This window comes from Schistocerca americana, chromosome 3, assembly GCF_021461395.2.
Source record: "Schistocerca americana isolate TAMUIC-IGC-003095 chromosome 3, iqSchAmer2.1, whole genome shotgun sequence".
Classification (NCBI taxonomy): Eukaryota; Metazoa; Arthropoda; class Insecta; order Orthoptera; family Acrididae; genus Schistocerca; species Schistocerca americana.
In genome coordinates this window covers 734,617,649-734,638,029 of record NC_060121.1, presented here as the reverse complement: position 1 = coordinate 734,638,029, position 20,381 = coordinate 734,617,649, and the positions used below count along the sequence as shown (strand labels likewise).

Genomic DNA, 20,381 nt, shown 5'->3' with positions numbered 1-20,381 from the left:
TAAGAAATTTTCAACATTTTGTTGAAATATGAACTATCTAATCAGTTTATACAAACATTTAATTACTTTCTACTAGTAGCCCTTTAAGTAACCTCCTGCTGCTCGTAAATCATAGAGCTATTATTTGTCATCAGTCAGCAGACAGCAGAGGCGGCCGCCACGAGTTCCTCTAATCTCATGGAAGTCTTTTCGTGTAGATACTGAGCGGCGGTGTACCTGAAATGTTTTTCGACCACCCAAAAGGAAACTGTGTGATTTTAGCGTTGGGTGTCGCGATTCTACCTCCATCGCAAAGACCTCAAAGGAAGGGGTGAAATGAAGGTAAAAGGGGGTGCGAAAAACTTCCCGTCGTATGGCAGGTCCAAGGTGGCGTTTGTGCAGAATTGTGGTGAAATTTGGTGCCGATGTAACGTCATTAACCTGCACATGAACTTGTGAAGTGTGGCCTTTTGTTCGTTTGTGTTGGTACCTTACTGTCTGAACCGTCGTCGAGCCCGAAGGTAACGTCGCGCGGATCTAGTATTTCGTACGATTACAGAGAAAGGTTGTAGTCACCTTTGACCCAAATCAAACTTACACGTCGCAGTGGGAGACAATAAACGGCTTTCGAAAGAGGGATCCTTTAATTTTGTTGTGCAGTGTAGTTGGTCCCCAATTACTATGTAACTTTTTTTGCTATTCCATTCAACATGTCCCATTATTCTTCTTTACTCAAAGTGGGTAGCAGCGTTGTCAGCAAATCTTATCACTGATATCATTTCACTTTGAATTTTAATCCCACTCCTGACACTTTCTTTTAATTCATTCATTACTTCTTAGATACAGGGGTTGAAATGTATTCGAAAAAGAATGCATTCTTGTATAAGGATCCTTTTGCTAACGGCAATTCTCTTGTCTTCCGTTCTCACTGTTCCCTCTGAGTTCTTGTACATGCTGTGTATGTGGTGTCACCGCCAGACACCACACTTGCTAGCTGGTAGCTTAAATCGGCCGCGGTCCATTTAGTACATGTCGGACCCGCGTGTCGCCACTGTGTGATCGCAGACCGAGCGCCACCACAAGGCAGGTCTCGAGATACGGACTAGCACTCGCCCCAGTTGTACGACGACTTTGCTAGCGACTAAACTTACAAAGCCTTTCTCTCATTTGCCGAGAGACAGACAGAATAGCCTTCAGCTAAGTCCATGGCTACGACCTAGCAAGGCGCCATTAGCCTTACATAGTTTGATAGTTATCGGATGAAATGTCTCATCACGAATGCTGTATTCACATGAAGATATAAAAGTTAAGTATAGCAGCTACGTACTTTTCTTGCTACCATTCACTACTTATCCTGTTCCAGAATTCACGCCCGTCTGCGTTAGATAGCGTGCATTTCGGCCTACTCTATCTACACTCCTGGAAATGGAAAAAAGAACACATTGACACCGATGTGTCAGACCCACCATACTTGCTCCGGACACTGCGAGAGGGCTGTACAAGCAATGATCACACGCACGGCACAGCGGACACACCAGGAACCGCGGTATTGGCCGTCGAATGGCGCTAGCTGCGCAGCATTTGTGCACTGCCGCCGTCAGTGTCAGCCAGTTTGCCGTGGCATACGGAGCTCCATCGCAGTCTTTAACACTGGTAGCATGCCGCGACAGCGTGGACGTGAACCGTATGTGCAGTTGACGGACTTTGAGCGAGGGCGTATAGTGGGCATGCGGGAGGCCGGGTAGACGTACCGCCGAATTGCTCAACACGTGGGGCGTGAGGTCTCCACAGTACATCGATGTTGTCGCCAGTGGTCGGCGGAAGGTGCACGTGCCCGTCGACCTGGGACCGGACCGCAGCGACGCACGGATGCACGCCAAGACCGTAGGATCCTACGCAGTGCCGTAGGGGACCGCACCGCCACTTCCCAGCAAATTAGGGACACTGTTGCTCCTGGGGTAACGGCGAGGACCATTCGCAACCGTCTCCATGAAGCTGGGCTACGGTCCCGCACACCGTTAGGCCGTCTTCTGCTCACGCCCCAACATCGTGCAGCCCGCCTCCAGTGGTGTCGCGACAGGCGTGAATGGAGGGACGAATGGAGACGTGTCGTCTTCAGCGATGAGAGTCGCTTCTGCCTTGGTGCCAATGATGGTCGTATGCGTGTTTGGCGCCGTGCAGGTGAGCGCCACAATCAGGACTGCATACGACCGAGGCACACAGGGCCAACACCAGGCATCATGGTGTGGGGAGCGATCTCCTACACTGGCCGTACACCACTGGTGATCGTCGAGGGGACACTGAATAGTGCACGGTACATCCAAACCGCCATCGAACCCATCGTTCTACCATTCCTAGACCGGCAAGGGAACTTGCTGTTCCAACAGGACAATGCACGTCCGCATGTATCCCGTGCCACCCAACGTGCTCTAGAAGGTGTAAGTCAACTGCCCTGACCAGCAAGATCTCCGGATCTGTCCCCCATTGAGCATGTTTGGGACTGGATGAAGCGTCGTCTCACGCGGTCTGCACGTCCAGCACGAACGCTGGTCCAACTGAGGCGCCAGGTGGAAATGGCATGGCAAGCCGTTCCACAGGACTACATCCAGCATCTCTACGATCGTCTCCATGGGAGAATAGCAGCCTGCATTGCTGCGAAAGGTGGATATACACTGTACTAGTGCCGACATTGTGCATGCTCTGTTGCCTGTGTCTATGTGCCTGTGGTTCTGTCAGTGTGATCATGTGATGTATCTGACCCCAGGAATGTGTCAATAAAGTTTCCCCTTCCTGGGACAATGAATTCACGGTGTTCTTATTTCAATTTCCAGGAGTGTACAAGGTGTTGGCACATTTGCCAACACATCAGTGTATTACCCGTTTTTCTCTTTCCCTTACACTTCCTGTTCTGAAAATTTCAATATCTTGCATCATTTTACGTTGTCGGACGCTTTTTCTGTGTCGATAAATCCCATAAAGTCGTGAATTTCTGATTTCTTGCCCCTGTTACTAAGCACAATGTCAGAACTGCCTTTCTTGTGCCTTCAATATAATAAACTGATCGTCATCTAACAGATCCCCTGTTTTTTTCTCCATTTTGCCGTGTAATATTGTAGTCAGCAATTTGGATATATGAGCTACTAAGCTGATTGTGCGACAGATCTCTCAGTTACCTGCCTTTGATATTTCCTGTGTATTCTTTCGACAGTCCGAAGATCTGTCTCCAGACCCAAAGATTCTACACACTAATTTATACAGTCGTTTAACTGCTACTTCTCCCCAATGATTCTAGGAATTTCGAAGGAATGTTATTAATCCTTTCTGCCTTGCTTGTTCGCAAGTTTTCAAGAACTCTGTCAATCTCTGACACAGTATTGGACATCTTTCTTACATTGCTTCAGCAGACATTTTCATACTTTCGTAGAGGCCCTCGATGTTCTCTTTCCAGCAGTCTGGTCTCTCCTTGTTTATAACACATGTGAATTCCTAATGTTGACGCCCTTGCTTTTCATTTCACCGAAAGCTATTTTTACGCCTTTATATGCCGAATCTGTCCTTCAAAGCAACCATTTCTATTTCAGTTTCTTTACACTTTTCCTGCAGTCATTTCGCTTTAACTTGCTTGCACTTCCTATTGATTTCATTCCTGTTGTTGTTTTTGTTGTGGTCTTCAGTCCTGAGACTGGTTTGATGCAGCTCTCCGTGCTACTCTAACCTGTGCAAGCTTCTTCATCTCCCAGTACTTACTGCAACCTACATCCTTCTGAATCTGCTTAGTGTATTCATCTCTTGGTCTCCCTCTACGATTTTTACCCTCCACATTGCCTTCCAATGCTAAATTTGTGATCCCCTGATGCCTCAGAACATGTCCTACCAACCGGTCCCTTCTTCTTGTCAAGTTGTGCCACAGACTCCTATTCTCCCCAATTCTATTCAATACCTCCTCATTAGGTATGTGATCTACCCATCTAATCTTCAGCATTCTTCTGTAGCACCACATTTCGAAAGCTTCTATTCTCTTCTTGTCCAAACCATTTATCGTCCATGTTTCACTTCCATACATGGCTACACTCCATACAAATACTTTCAGAAACGACTTCCTGACACTTAAATCTATACTCGATGTTAACAAATTTCTCTTCTTCAGAAACGCTTTCCTTGCCATTGTCAGTCTACATTTTATATCCTCTCTACTTCGACCATCATTTAACCATACAGTAAAGCTGCATGCCCTCGGGAAAAATTACGGTTGTAGTTTCCCTTTGCTTTCAGCCGTTCGCAGTACCAGCAGAGCAAGGCCGTTTTGGTTAGTGTTACAAGGCCAGATCAGTCACTCATCCAGACTGTTGCCCCTGCAACTACTGAAAAGGCTGCTGCCCCTCTTCAGGAACCACACATTTGTCTGGCCTCCCAACACATAGCCCTCCGTTGTGGTTGCACCTACGGTACGGCCATCTGTATCGCAAATGTACGCACGCCTCCCCACCAACGGCAAGGTCCATGGTTCATAAGTAACATATACTGTATTCCTTTCATTTTCTGAAAGTTTCTTATTTCCCTCTTTGGTCAACCAGGTGAAGTATTTCTTCGGTAGTGCAGGGTTTTTTTCGTAGTTACTTTCTCGCACATGTATTTGTCTGTCCAACTTCTATGATTCTCGTTCTAGTTATGTTATTCACTATCGCAGTATCTATAGCCCAGGTAGTTTAAACACATCTCATCATTGATCAATACGTTAGTATTACACTTCTTTACACATCGATTCTTCCTAACGATTCTCATAAACTTAAGTCTATTCTTCATCGCCACTAAATTGTGAACTCAGTCTCTACATCTGCTCGTTGGTACGCCTGGCAATCCAGTATCTGATTTTGGAATCCCTGCCTGATCATGATGTAATCCAGCTGGAATGTTCCCATGCCTCTGAGCATTTTTTCTTGTGGTTTTTGAACAGTATATTCGTTATTACTAACTGAAATACATTGCAGAACTCAGTTACTTCGTCTCCTCTCTTATTTCTACTACCGAGTGCATATTCTTCCACAACTTAGTCCCGCATTCCAGCTCCCCGCGATTATTCGATTATTATCTCTTTTTACATACGGAATTACCTGTTCAGTATCCTCATATATTTTCTATATGTCCTCATCTTCTACTTGTGGCGTCGAAATGCATATGTGATTCATTGTTCTTAGCGTAGCTTTGCTGTCAATTCGGATGAGATTAATCCTGTTATTGAAATGTTCACAGTAACTTACTCTTTATGCTACCTTATCGTTCATATCGAATCCTACTCTCGTGATACAATTTTCTCCTGCTGTTAATAAGATCCTTCATTGATCTGACAAAATATCCGCTCCTTCTTTCTGTATGTCTTCACGGAGTCCTATTGTAGGATTGAGCTTTTGCTTTTTCCTTTTCAGAGTTTGTAGCTTCCTTATAACATTCAGATTCCTGACATTCCACGCTCCGACACGTAGAATTATTTCCTTCTTGATATTATCATCATGTTCTGACAAGCGTCGACAGCGAACTGTGTTAGTGGAGATTCGTTACTCTGGAACTAGGACATTACATTATAGATAGATTACCACAATTTATTAGCATTTTCAAGAACAAATTGCTATTCTGACATCACGCATATAGCACGTGTCACTGTGAGACTCGACCATTGAATTTTTTGGACGTGCTCTGGGCTGTGAAATTTTATCCAGAGGTTTCGTCCTAAAATAACTGGAACGTTCAGGACTATTAAGATTTTTTCAATCCTGATCAGTCTCCAGCCCTGCTACCTAATACAGTTTATCGTGCCCGGCAGATGGAAGACAAGCTAATTTTGAATTTTGCCGTTCTTACATTAATTGGTTCAAATGGCTCTGAGCACTATGGGACTTAACATCTGAGGCCATCAGTCCCCTAGAACTTAGAACTACTTAAACCTAACTAACCTACGGACATCACACACGTCCATGCCCGAGGCAGGATTCGAAGCTGCGACCGTAGCGGTCGCGCGGTTCCAGACTGAAGCTCCTAGAACCGCTCGGCCACACCGGCCGGCTTACATTAATTACATGCTTTTGTGTGGGACATATGGGATACACACACACACACACACACACAGCTCGCGGAATATTTGTTTCCTTCTTTCCGTTTTTTGAATGATGCTTTAGAAAGTGTTACTGAATACGGCCCCAGCTACTCCGAGTTTTGTACGAGTTCTCTGCTGGCTCATGCCATCGTCGCTGGAGGAGTAGTACTCAGCTGTTGAAGAAAACTGTTATCGCGCCACTAGGCGCCAAGCACGGTTGGAGGGGGTGGGGGGGAGTGGGGGAGTGCTTACCAGCGAGAGCTGTGCTGCGCGCAGTGACCTCGCGGCAGCGGCAGAGCAAACAAACGGCGGCGGCGGTGGCGGCGGCGGCGGTCGCGTCCCGGACCTTCCTCAAGGCGGCGCGCCGGGCCTCTGCTCAGCGCCACGCCACGCCACGCTACGGCTCGCTATTCTGGCCGCGGGCGGCGCGCGCCCACACAGCTCGGCATCCCCTGTAACACGCCGCGCACGTGCTCCACACTCCATTCAGATTCTTGCGCAAGGAAGAAACATCGGTTACCGGAATGTCAACAACGTTAAAAACCTGGACGAGGACCTAAAATAGAAATAAATTTCCGCGTGCAGAACTAACACATGTGATTAGATATGTATTAGTTGGGGCTCGTGCTACATCTATTTTTAATTTGCAGTTGGTTAAGTTTTATAGTTTCTTCGAGACAAAGCGTTAATCTACGGAATAATATGGGAACAATGTGGTTTAAGAAAATCACAAAAAACAGTGACGTCTGGATTACTGGTCCTATAATTGAATGCTCATTGTTCCGAATTTAAGTCCAGTTTTCTTATTTAGTGTCTCTCTCTATCCGTCTCTCACAAAAAAGAAAAAAGAAACAAAAAAGATAACAAAGTAAAATGAATATAAATCGGCAGTCAGAATGCTGTAATTCGAGCCTGATGAAACTAGGTAAATTTAAAATGAAAGCGGTCATTAGCAAAGAAAGTTATATCAGTTCCTCTTTTAAAAGAATTTCTAAGTGACCGTCACTGAAACTTCAAAAATAGAGGTCATTAGTCTATGAAGTGTTTGAAACCCTCTTCCCGTCACTTTCTGTCTTATGCCAATCTTCCCATTTCTATGTGATTGCTACACTCTGCATCCCCCATATAATAATCATCGTCCGCTGCTATAAGTTTGCCGGCCAGAGTGGCCGAGCGGTTCTAGGCGCTGCAGTCTAGAACCGCGCGACCGCAGGTTAGAATCCGGCCTCGGGCATGGGTGTGTGTGATGTCCTTAGATTAGTTAGGTTTAACTAGTTCTAAGTTCTAGGGGACTGATGACCTGAGATGTTAAGTCCCATAGTGCTCAGTGCCATTTTTTTGCTCTAACTTTTCCTCTGAACAGGTCCTTCCAGCGCTAAGCCAACTTGTCCATTTGGGCCTTATCTCTCCACTTACCAATTAACATTCCTCGATAACACCACATTTCATATGCTTCCAGAAGAACTACTTATGGGAAATTACGTGATTTACTGTTGTGGAGAGCACCTAGCAATGCTTAAAGTGGGGTGTGTCCATACACACTGACACGCCAAAGAAGCTACTATAGGCATGTGTATTCAATACGGAGATATGTAAGCAAGCAGAATACGGCGCTGCCGTCCGCAACGCCTGTATAATACAAGGGTCTGGCGCAGTTGTCAGATCGGTTACTGCTGCTACAATGGTTTTTTATCAAGATTTAAGCGAGTCTGAACGTGGTGTTATAGTCGTAGCACAAACGATGGGACACATCATCTTCGAGGTTGCGATGAAGTGGGTATTTTCCCATACGACCATTTCGCGAGTGTAACGTGAATATCAGGAATCCGGTAAGAAATCAAATCTCCGTGCGGCCGGAAAAAGATCCTGTAAGAACGGGACGGGACAAACGACGACTGAAGAGAATCGTTGAACGTGACAGAAGTGCAACACTTCCGCAAACTGCGGCAGATATCAATGCTGGGCCATCAAGTAGTATCAGTGTGCGAACCATTCAACGAAACTTCATTGATATGGGCTTTCGGAGCCGAAGGTCCACTCATGTACCCTTGATGACTGCACGCCTGGACCTGTCAACACCGAGATTGGACCGTTGATGACTGGAAGCATGTTGCCTGGTTGGACGAGTCTCGTTTCAAATTGTATCGAGCGGATGGGTCGTGTACGGGCGAGGGGACAACCACATGAATCCATGGACTCTGCATCTCAGCAGGGATTGTTGAAGCAGGTGGAGGTTCTGTAATACTGTGGGGCGTGTGCAGCTGGAGTAATATGGGACCCCTGATACGTCTTGCCGCGCGGGATTGTTCGTGGACTGTGCGGCTGGTCCCGGCGGAGGTTCGAGTCCTCCCTCGGGCATAGCTGTGTGTGTTCGTCCTTAGGATAATTTAGGTTAAGTAGTGTGTAAGCTTAGGGACTGATGACCTTAGCAGTTAAGTCCCATAGGATTTCACACACAACATTTGATACGTTTTGATACGACACTGACAGGTGACATATACGTAAGCAACCGATCACCTGTATCCATTTATGTCCATTGTGCGTTCCGACGGACTTCTGCAGTTGCAGCAGGACAATTCGACACCCTTCACGTCCCCAATTGCTATAAAGTGGCTCCAGGAAAACACTTATGAGTTTAAATACTTCCGCTGACCGCCAAACTCCTCAGACAAGAACATTATTGAGCGTATCTGAGATGCCTTGCAACGTCCTGTTCAGAAGAGATCTCTACCGCCTCGTACTCTTACGGATTTATGGACAGTCCTTCACGATTCATGGTGTCAATTCCTCGACATTAGTCGAGTCCATGCCATGTCATGTTGCGGAACTTTTGCGTGCTCGCGGGGGCCCTACACGATATTAGGCAAGTATTCCAGTTTCTTTGGCTCGCCAGTGTAGAAATCCCTACGGTTCAAAATTGATTTCGCAACTATGAGAACAATAATAGTGACCATCGAAAGCTTGAATTTTATCTTTGATTCGACGCGGTTTATGTACCGAGAATTTTATATTAGTCGTGGTAGGAGAGGAAAAATGGAGGGGCATAATTAAGACACTGGCCTCGTATTCGGAAGGAAGGGCAATCAACTCCTTGTCCAACCAACCTCCAAATGAAAGGCAGCGTTTTTCCTAGAACAAGACCGCAGTGGAATCTGTCTGCCAGCTTTCTCTAATGACCTCCACGTCAACGAGACTCTAAACTCTGTCTTTCTTTCTATCCGGCATTGTACGGATTTGCCCTCATCTGAGCTCTGCAATCACCTCATCTATGCCCTCATGGGGGAAAGTATGACGTAACATCGAAACGGATGGTGGTAAGTCTTGGTACTTTTTTAGATACACAGACCGCTGTTGTAGGGGAAAGAAACTGGAAGTCCAGGGGAAACAGAAGAGAAAAATGATTAACTGAGTCGCCTGACAATGATGAGGTGAACCCATCGACATCTCCTACAGAGCACGCACTTCTCTGTAGCCCTGTATCTTAACCGTTCCGAAAACAGCTAGATTCGATATCAAGATACAGTATATCCTTACCAAAGAACTGGCTGCCCAGTATTTTTCATTCAAACTAGGCGAATCACATGTTATTTCGTGAATACCAGCTGCTAGTGATTTCTTCACATAGTTTAAAAACTCCTCCAAAGGTCCGTCTCCCATGATATCAGATCTGAAACTAAAATCAGATTCAGGCAATCATCTATGAGATCAATGTATGTATGCATCTGATTATTAAATTCTATACCAACATACTCTGTCAGTGCAGTGATATGCAAAATACTTAGTGGTCCAAAAAGTTTTGGAACTTCTAAAGAGAGTTTCACGAAAAAAGTTCACAGTAAATGTCTCTTTACAATATATATATAAGATTAGAAAGTTATTGTAATTAGTAAGTCTGGAAGCATTTTAAATGTGGTGTTACCGGTGAATGTCAAAAGTTAAGTGGGGAACGGCAAGATTCAAATGAAAGTGTATCAAAAACAATTGGATGGAAAGAAGTCGAAGTAAAACCGTTAGCATAAGAATGGATAGGTTAGAGGAATATCTTCTACACCATCCAGGAACAGTTAACTTGGCACTGGAAGGAAAGCATAAGTATACTTTGTTTCATATTCATCACATACCGCTGGTACAGTTCTTTACCTATCAGCAATGAGCCAATAACAAGTCATTCTGGAGAGTGCAACATCTAGTAGCCGGAAGCGCTGTATGAACCCAACTTAGGACTCAAGTAGTCCCCTTACTCTCCTGAATCACTCAGAGAATGACTGAAACGAGAGTAGGAAAGAGGAGCAGGTGCCAGCGCGTGAACTCAACAAGAACAGCAAACAGAGATACAATGGCTGCTGTGCTGCCCTTCATCTCCAGCGTACAAGTAGTGCAAGGCCGAGGTCGCAGGCACGACGGCAGCCGCATCTGTCGTCTGACGTCACTGCTGTAGTCTGTCCTCCCATGCAATCTGAACCAGGCTGCCGTCAGAGACTCGCAGTACTCGCTTGCTTTCTGGAAAAAAAAAAAAGTAGTATCGGTTTCCATCGGTTACTCATAAGAGCAATACACGCTCTCAGCACCAGAATGAGCAAGCAACGAAGTGGGGCAGCAGGAAGACCTGAACTGTTATTAAAGATTAACTCCAATCAAATCCCGTTCAGCTCTCCTAACTTAAGTTTCCATTGTTTGCTTAAATCACACCCAGGAAAATAAACATTTGCAAACAAATAAATACTGGGTAAAGTGGATTTCCAATTACGAACTTCTTTGGACGTAGTGAGCACAGCATAAGTGTGAAGCTGGAGGTTGCTCGTGGCTATTCTTTGAGTATTTTGGTGTAAGGGAAGCTGGGGCCTGCAGTGGCTCGTCACAGATTAATAGACTGAGGTGACAAAAGTCATGGGATGCTTCCTAACATCGCGTCGGACCTCCTTTTGCCCGGCGTAGTACAACAGCTCGACATGGTATCGACTCAACAAGCCGTTGGAAGTCCGCTGGAGAAATGCTGAGCCATACTGCCTCTACAGCCATCCATAATTGCAAAAGTGTTGCCGGTACAGGAGTGTGAGCACGAACTGACCTATCGATTGTGTCCAATAAACGATCGATGGGATCCACGTCGAGCGATCCGGGTGACTAAATCATTCGCTCGAATTATCCAGAACGTTCTTCAAACAATTGTGGCCCGTTGACATGGCGCAGTCATCCATAAAAATTCCATCGTTGTTTGGGAACATGGAATGGCTCTGGCTCTGAGCACTATGGGACTTAACATCTATGGTCATCAGTCCCCTAGAACTTAGAACTACTTAAACCTAACTAACCTAAGGACAGCACACAACACCCAGTCATCACGAGGCAGAGAAAATCCCTGACCCCGCCGGGAATTGAACCCGGGAACCCGGGCACGGGAAGCGAGAACGCTACCGCACGACCACGAGCTGCGGACTGAACATGGAATGCATGAATGGTAGTAAATGATCTCCATATAGCCGAACATAACCATTTTCAGTCAACGAGCAGTTCAGTTGGGCCAGAGGACCCAGTCCATTCCATGTCAACGCAGCCCACACCATTATGGAGTCATCACCAACGTGCACAGTGCCTTGTGGACAGCTTGGTCCATGGCTTCCTAGGGTCTGCCTCACACTCGAACTCTGCTATCAGCTCTTACCAGCTGAAATCGGAATTCATCTGACCAGGCCACGGTTTTCCAATCATCTAGAGTCCAACCGATATGATCATGGCACCAGCAGAGGCGCTGCAGGCGAAGTTGTGCTCACGGCGTTCGTCTGCTGCTATAGTTAACCGCAAATTTCGCTTCTCTTTTCTAACGGGTACTTTCGTCGTACGTCTCAAACTGATTTCTGCGACTATTTCACGCCGGGAGGCTTGTCTGTTAGCAATGACAACCCTGCACAAACTACGCTGCTCCCGGTCGTTAAGTGTTATCCGTAGTGATAGGTAATGCCTGAAATTTGGTACTCTCAGCACACTCTTGACACTGTGAATCTCGTAATATTGAATTCCCGAACCCTTCCGAAATGTAATGTCTCATGCGTTAAGCTCGAACTTCTATTCCTCGTTCAAAGTGTGTTAATTGCCGTCGTGCGGCCACAATTACACCTGAAACCCTCACATTTATCACCTGAGTAGAAATGACAGCTTCGCCGTTGAACTGCCCTTTTATACCTTGTGTGAGGCTACCATCATCTGTATATGTGCATATCGCTATCACTTCAGTGTAATGTAGTTACGATATGTTCGATTTGCTGCCGCAGTTCACGTCACTTCTGTGAAGGTACTTTCACGATACTGAAAAACACTTGTAGCGTGCAATCAATGAAACATGTAACGCAAAAGAAAAGCAACAGAGAAAGGCAGCAACTCTGACGAAACTGTGATGTGGTTGCCATCGCTGCAGCGCATGTTACCCAGCTCTTCGTCAGTAAACCTCTCTACACTGCAGTGTTGTTGATGTTGTTGTGGTCTTCAGTCCAGAGACTGGTTTGATGCAGCTCTCCATGCTACTCCATCCTGTGCAAGCATCTTCATCTCCCAATACTTACTGCAGCCTACATCCTTCTGAATCTGCTTAGTGTATTCATCTCTTGGTCTCCCTCTACGATTTTTACGCTCCACGCTGCCCTCCAATGCTAAATTTGTGATCCCCTGATGCCTCAGAACATGTCCTACCAACCGGTCCCTTCTTCTTGTCAAGTTGTGCCACAAACTCCTCTTCTCCCCAATTCTATTCAATACCTCCTCATTAGTTATGTGATCTACCCATCTAATCTTCAGCATTCTTCTGTAGCACCACATTTCGAAAGCTTCTATTCTCTTCTTGTCCAAACTATTTATCGTCCATGTTTCACTTCCATACATGGTTACACCCCATACAAATACTTTCAGAAACGACTTCCTGACACTTAAACCTATACTCGATGTTAACAAATATCTCCCTTTCAGAAACGCTTTCCTTGCCATTGCCAGTCTACATTTTATATCCTCTCTACTTCGACCATCATCAGTTATTTTGCTCGCCAAATAGCAAAACTCCTTTACTACTTTAAGTGTCTCATTTCCTAATCTAATTCCCTCAGCATCGCCAGACTTAATTCGACTACATTCCATTATCCTCGTTTTGCTTTTGTTGATGTTCATCTTCTATCCTCCCTTCAAGACACTGCCACTGCAGTGTATCACTGTCGAAGTGCAACCAACACTGCTACAAAAACAAACCCGAAACAGATCAGAGCAGTGTTGAATGTAAGCTTGAAGGCGAAGAGTAAAGTGGCGTTTTCTATTGTCAGCAGCAAAGGCCGAGGGCGAATGGAATAAGTTTATATCCAAATGAGACTCACAGGCCATACCATAGACCATTTGTACTGTTTTGAAGATATTTGAATGTTATGCTGTACAGAAACAAATATAAATTGGAATCAGAGCAATCATATCTGTGTATTTACTAATAATGGCGCACCATAAATTGGAACGAACTCCCTGACACAATATCTATCAAAGTTTGGAAAAAGGTGGACGAATTGAGATTTCTCGCCCATTTCAAGTCCCCAATACCGGAGGCAATACTTTCCTGTGCCGCACTCATAATATCTAGTTTGTGATATCAGAATGGATTTAGATATGCTATTTGTGTTTCAAGAAATTTTACACGAGAGGTTGTCCGCTATCTCAGCTGTGGGTTATTTGACACTCGATATAATTAGTTTTATTGAATTCAGGAAAGATTTTTTTTCTGCTACACGTTCTTATTCTAATGAGGCTTAAAAATAACCAGAATGGCTCAGGCTGTCTTCCATTCCTACAATGACGTGGAAGTAAATCGAAAGTTACAACGGAAGAGTACCACCTGAGATAGAACAGTTATTCCAGATGGGAATTTACGATGTGGGGAAACATCAGTGTTGCTAGCAACATCGTTGTGTCCTGTAGGATCTAGCTGACGTTACTCCAGTAAGACTACATACTAAGAACAGCAACAGTAGCATCAGCTGTAGACGTGAGAGCAGGCCGACAGGGACGGACCGATCATGATGCGGACATCGAGCTCCACTTCTGACTGCATCATTACTCCTTTTTTTCCCTTCTGCTGTCTTTTCAGCCATACATGATTAAACTGTGCTGCAACTTGAATCCCTTTATTGAGCCATAGTACCGATTTTTTTCGTTAAAAAGCACCCCACAGACTAGTTAGTAGATGCTGGGTTAACATTTTGGTGAAGAGAATCAAACAGGATTCGCACCGAAGGTAGTTTTCAGCTAACTGACAGTGTACAGCAGTGCAGTAGATTCGGCCCGAGGTGAAGACTGCAGGGCTCGAAACGTCCCTGTAAGGCCACAGAAGAAACAATGCACCAGGAAAAGAACATGAGAAGTTTTGTGTAACTGACAATGGCCGCGAGAATTTTGGGTGTTATTTCTAATTTCAGCTCGCCATACGACACGCTGGGCCACCGCTAGTCTTTTGGAAGTGTAATTCCCTCTTGAAATAGAGATGGGCGTGCAAGTCGAGGGTTGTATGTAGACATAGGATGTGAAATCAAAATGAAAAAAATCAGTAAGAAAATAGGCAACTACGTGACGAGAGAGATTATCACCTCGAAAAAATGAAGTTGCATAATTAATCCTTTGTTTGAGACTTCGTGGAGGATAAAAACGTCGCTCTGGTCCGGGATTCGAAGCTGGGACCTTTGTCTTCGGCGGGCAAGTGCTCTATCAACTGAATTACCCGAGCAAGATAAACGAGCCGCTTTCGCATCTTTACTTCCACCAGTATCTCATCGCCTACCGTCCAAACTTCACAGAGGCTGTCATGCATAACTTGCGGGACTAGCACTGCTGGAGGGAAGGATACTGCGGAGACGTGGCTTAGCCATAGCTTAGGGAACTGGTACCAGCGGCGTGTGCGCTGATGTGAAACTTACTGGCAGAATAAATCTGTGTTCTGGGCCAAGACTCGAACCTGGGACTTAACGCGTTTCTCGTGTAAGTACTACTCTGCCAGGAAGTTTCAAGTCAGCACACACTACGCTGCAGAAGGAAAGTTGGTTCTGGTAATTGTTTGCTTGTTTGATTGCAATCCTGGTACACACTGAAATCCGCACGCCGCAGTACCTCAGCACGTCACCGGAAGGGCCAAAATATAAAGGTAAAGTCCAGGGATGAGGCGGTGTATCGTAACGTAAGTCTTTTTCGGCAGTAGAGGAAATATCGCAGTCGTATCGTACAATACCAGAAGGCTACGTAAGTCATCTGGATTGGCCTGACATAGCTGTAGTATTTCCGCTGCTGCTGGAAAAGAATTGCGGCACGATACGCCACCTTATACTTAGGCTGTACCACTATATTTTGGCTCCTTTGGCGGCTTACTACGGTATTGCAATGCGGGGATTTCAGTGAGTATTAGGACTGCGGACATGTACTTGAAAACAAAGTGTAAATTACGGAACATTATTTTTTGAGGTGATAGTTAAAACATGCCACGGCTGCAAAATACTAACACTAATTCTTTACAGACGAATGGAAAAACTGGTAGAAGCCGACCCCGGGGAAGATCAGTTTGGATTCCGTAGAAATGTTGAAACACGTGAGGCAATACTGACCCTACGACTTATCTTGGAAAATAGATTAAGGAAAGGCAAACCTACATTTCTAGCTTTTGTAGACTTAGAGAAAGCTTTTGACAGTGTTGACTGGAATACTCTCTTTCAAATTCTGAAGGTGGTAGAGGTCAAATACAGGGAGCGAAAGGCTATTTACAATTTGTACAAAAAAAAAATGGTTCAAATGGATCTGAGCACTATGAGACTAACTTATGAGGTCATCAGTCCCCTAGAACTTAGAACTAATTAAACCTAACTAACCTAAGGACATCACACACATCCATGCCCGAGGCAGGATTCGAACCTGCGACCGTAGCGGTCGCTCGGCTCCAGACTGTAGCGCCTAGAACCGCACGGCCACTCCGGTCGGCCAATTTGTATAGAAACCAGATAGCAGATGTAAGAGTCGATGGGCATGAAAGAGAAGCAGTGGTTGGAAAGGGAGTGAGACAGGGTTGTAGCCTCTCCCCGATGCTATTCAATCTGTATATTGAGCAATCAGTAAAGGAAACAAAAGAAAAATTAGGAGTAGGGATTAAAATCTATGGAGAAGAAATTAAAACTTTGAGGTTCACCGATGACATTGTAATTCTGTCAGAGACAGCAAGGGACCTGGAAGAGCAGATGAACGAAATGGACAGTGTCTTGAAAGGAGGATATAAGATGAACATCAACAAAACCAAAACGAGGATAATGGAATGTAGTCGAATTAAGTCGGGTGGTGCTGAAGGAATTAGATTGGGAAATGAGACACTTGAAGTAGTAAAGGAGTTTTGCTATTTGGGGAGCAAAATAACTGATGATGGTCGAAGTAGAGAGGATACAAAATGTAGACTGGCAATGGCAAGGAAGGAGTTTCCGAAGAAGAGAAATTTGTTAACTTCGAGTATAGATTTAAGTGTCAGGAAGTCTTTTCTGAAAGTATTTGTATGGAGTGTAGCCATGTATGGAAGTGAAACGTGGACGAGAAATAGTTTGGACAAGAAGAGAATAGAAGCTTTCGAATATGGTGCTACAGAAGGATGCTGAAGATTAGTTGGGTAGATCACGTAACTAATGAGGTGGTTTTGAATGGAATTGGCGAGAAGAGAAATTTGTGGCACAACTTGACTAGAAGAAGGGATCGGTTGGTAGGACATACTTTGAGGCATCAAGGGATCACCAGTTTAGTATTGGAGGGCAGCGTGGAGGGTAAAAATCGTAAAGGGAGACCAAGAGATGAATACACTAAACAGATTCAGAAGGATGTAGGTTGCAGTAGGTACTGTGAGATGAAGAAGCTTGCACAGGATAGTGTAGCATGGACAGCTGCATCAAACCAGTCTCTGGACTGAAGACCACAAAAACAACAGTTAAAACATGGACTACCCTCGTGCTACACTTGGACTCCAAGATTACTCGTGGCAAGGTGCCTGATTGTAGCTGAACGGGTGGAAGTCAACATATCTCGACTCGTTTGCTCACAGTTGCAGCCAACTTTTACTTATAGACAACGCAGCGCGTTACAAGTCAAATATGTCAATAAACAAGTTTTTTTTTTTCGAAGTTAACTGCACATAACACTTCAGCGGCCGTCAACTGAACATGGTTTTTCTGCATTCGCTAATGCAGAGTCGCCGAATGCAGTATTGTACGCTCGATAATGTAGACAGCGAGCAGAAAGAAGTCAATACCGGTCGATGACATTACAATTTCCATCAGTTCAGCTACTACTTCGCCGAGAGTCTTCTCAGAGTGCGAGTACAGGACAGTATTGTAACAACGGCGACAGTAAATGGATAGGGCGCAAGTACATGTGCAGCGCCACCTTCGAGGCAGGTCGCTGCACGACATGAGCTGCGATCGATGGTGAGACAAGAGAAAAGCGAGCGAGAAGCGCGCGACTAGTCGAGGGGAGCGAGGCAGACGCGCGCATACCTGTCGGGGCGGCGTGGCGTGGGTGCGGCCGCAGTGCACGGCACGTCCAGCACAAGGTTAGCACCGGATTTTGGAGCGGGCCAAGCCACGTCCGCGGCTGGCGGCGGCGCGCCGGCGAGTGCGGCAAGGTCGCCCTCCCGCCGGTCGCCACGCAGACAACGCCCGCCGCCAGAGGAGCCGCGAATCAACAGCCGCTGAGCGCACCTGCTACAGCCGCCGGCTCACGGGCCGCGCATTCGAACGTTGAGCGAGCCGAGTTCCCGACGTCACAGCGCCGAATAGCACGTTGTGGAGTCTTTCTGAACGTGCAGAGCTATGTCTAGCACCTCAGATATTCTAAACGTGCGTCTGAAAGCTGATTAGAGAGATAGCAGATCGCCACCTACGTCAAATACACGCCATCTCCATTCAGTACAGAGTAGCGATGTGCCATGTTGCCTTTCAGTTGAAGCCCATATGTATACAGGGTGGTCCGTTGATAGTGACCGGACCAAATATCTCACGAAATAAGCATCAAACGAAAAATCTACAAAGAACGAAACTCGTCTAGCTTGAATGAGGAGACCAGATGGCGCTATGGTTGGCCCGCTAGATGGCGCTGCCATAGGTCAAACGGATATCAACGGAATTTTTTTTTTTGAAAAGGAACCCTCATTTTATTACATATTCGTGTAGTACGTAAAGAGATATGAATGTTTTAGTTGGACCACATTTTTCGCTTTGTGATAGATGGCGCTGTAATAGCCGCAAACGTATAAATACGTCGTATCACGCAACATCTACATCTACATGACTACTCTGCAATTCACATTTAAGTGCTTGGCAGAGGGTTCATCGAACCACAATCATACTATCTCTCTACCATTCCACTCCCGAACAGCGCGCGGGAAAGACGAACGCCTAAACCTTTCTGTTCGAGCTCTGATTTCTCTTATTTTATTTTGATGATCATTCCTACCTATGTAGGTTGGGCTGAACAAAATGTTTTCGCATTCGGAAGAGAAAGCTGGTGACTGAAATTTCGTAAATAGATCTCGCCGCGACGAAAAACGTCTTTGCTTTAATGACTTCCATCCCAACTCGCGTATCAAATGTGCCACACTCTCCCTCCTATTACGTGATAATACAAAACGAGCTGCCCTTTTTTGCACCCTTTCGATGTCCTCCGTCAATCCCACCTGGTAAGGATCCCACACCGCGCAGCAATATTCTAACAGAGGACGAACAAGTGTAGTGTAAGCTGTCCCTTTAGTGGACTTGCATCTTCTAAGTGTCCTGCCAATGGAACGCAACCTTTGGCTCGCCTTCCCCACAATATTATCTATGTGGTCTTTCCAACTGAAGTTCGTAATTTTAACACCCAGGTACTTAGTTGAATTGACAGCCTTGAGAATTGTACTATTTATCGAATAATCGAATTCCAACGGATTTCTTTTGGAACTTATGTGGATCACCTCACACTTTTCGTTATTTAGCGTCAACTGCCACCTGCCACACCATACAGCAATCTTTTCTAAATCGCTTTGCAACTGATACTGGTCATCAGATGACCTTACTAGACGGTAAATTACAGCATCATCTGCGAACAACCTAAGAGAACTGCTCAGATTGTCACCCAGGTCATTTATATAGATCAGGAACAGCAGAAGTCCCAGGACGCTTCCCTTGGGAACACCTGATATCATATCAGTTTTACTCGATGATTTGCCGTCTATTACTAAGAACTGCGACCTTCCTGACAGGAAATCAAGAATCCAGTCCCCATAGGCCCGCAGCTTGATTAGAAGTCGCTTGTGAGGAACGGTGTTAAAAGCCTTCCGGAAATCTGGAAATACGGAATCAACTTGAGATCCCCTATCGATAGCGGCGGACGGTATTTGCTTCGTGATACGTTACCCTGTTAAAATGGACCGTTTACAAATTGCGGAAAAGGTCGATATAGTGTTGATGTATGGCTATTGTAATCAAAATGCCCAACGAGCGCGTGCTATGTATGCTGCTTGGTATCCTGGACGACATCATCCATGTGTCCGGACCGTTCGCCGGATAGTTATGTTAATTAAGAAAACAGGAAGTGTTCAGGCACATGTGAAACGTCAGCCACGACCTGCAACAAATGATGATGCCCAGGTAGGTGTTTTAGCTGCTGTCGCGGCTAATCCGCACATCAGTAGCAGACAAACTGCGCGAGAATCGGGAATCTCAAAAACGTCGGTGTTGAGAATGCTACATCAACATCGATTGCACCCTACCATATTTCTATGCACCAGGAATTGCATGGCGACGACTTTGAATGTCGTGTACAGTTCTGCCACTGGGCACAAGAGAAATTACGGGACGATGACACATTTTTTGCACGCGTTCTATTTAGCGACGAAGCGTCATTCACCAACAGCGGTAACGTAAACCAGCATAATATGCACTATTGGGCAAAGGAAAATCCACGATGGCTGCGACAAGTGGAACATCAGCGACCTTGGCGTAATTTATGGTGTGTCATTATGGGACGAAGGATAATTGGCCCCATTTTATCGATGGCAATCTAAATGGTGCAATGTATGCTGATCTGCTGCGTAATGTTCTACCGGTGTTACGACAAGATGTTTCACTGCATGACAGAATGGCGATGTATTTCCAACATGATGGATGTCCGGCACATAGCTCGCGTGCGGTTGAAGCGGTATTGAATAGCATATTTCGTGACAGGTGGATTGGTCGTCGAAGCACCATATCATGGCCCGCACGTTCACCGGATCTGACGTCGCCGGATTTCTTTCTGTGGGGGA

General features: G+C 45.5%; 1 long non-coding RNA gene across 1 annotated transcript in view; it reads right to left on the bottom strand.

The window, feature by feature from the left end:
* The window catches only part of LOC124605825, a 59,255-nt gene extending 41,549 nt beyond the window's left edge, over positions 1–17,706 (bottom strand). Inside the window, exons 1-2 of the long non-coding RNA XR_006978683.1 lie at positions 17,596–17,706; positions 6,320–6,519 (exon numbers count right to left, since the gene is read on the bottom strand). This is a non-coding gene — a long non-coding RNA (uncharacterized LOC124605825). The remainder of the gene's footprint in view (positions 1–6,319; positions 6,520–17,595) is intronic.
* Positions 17,707–20,381: the final 2,675 nt, after the last annotated feature.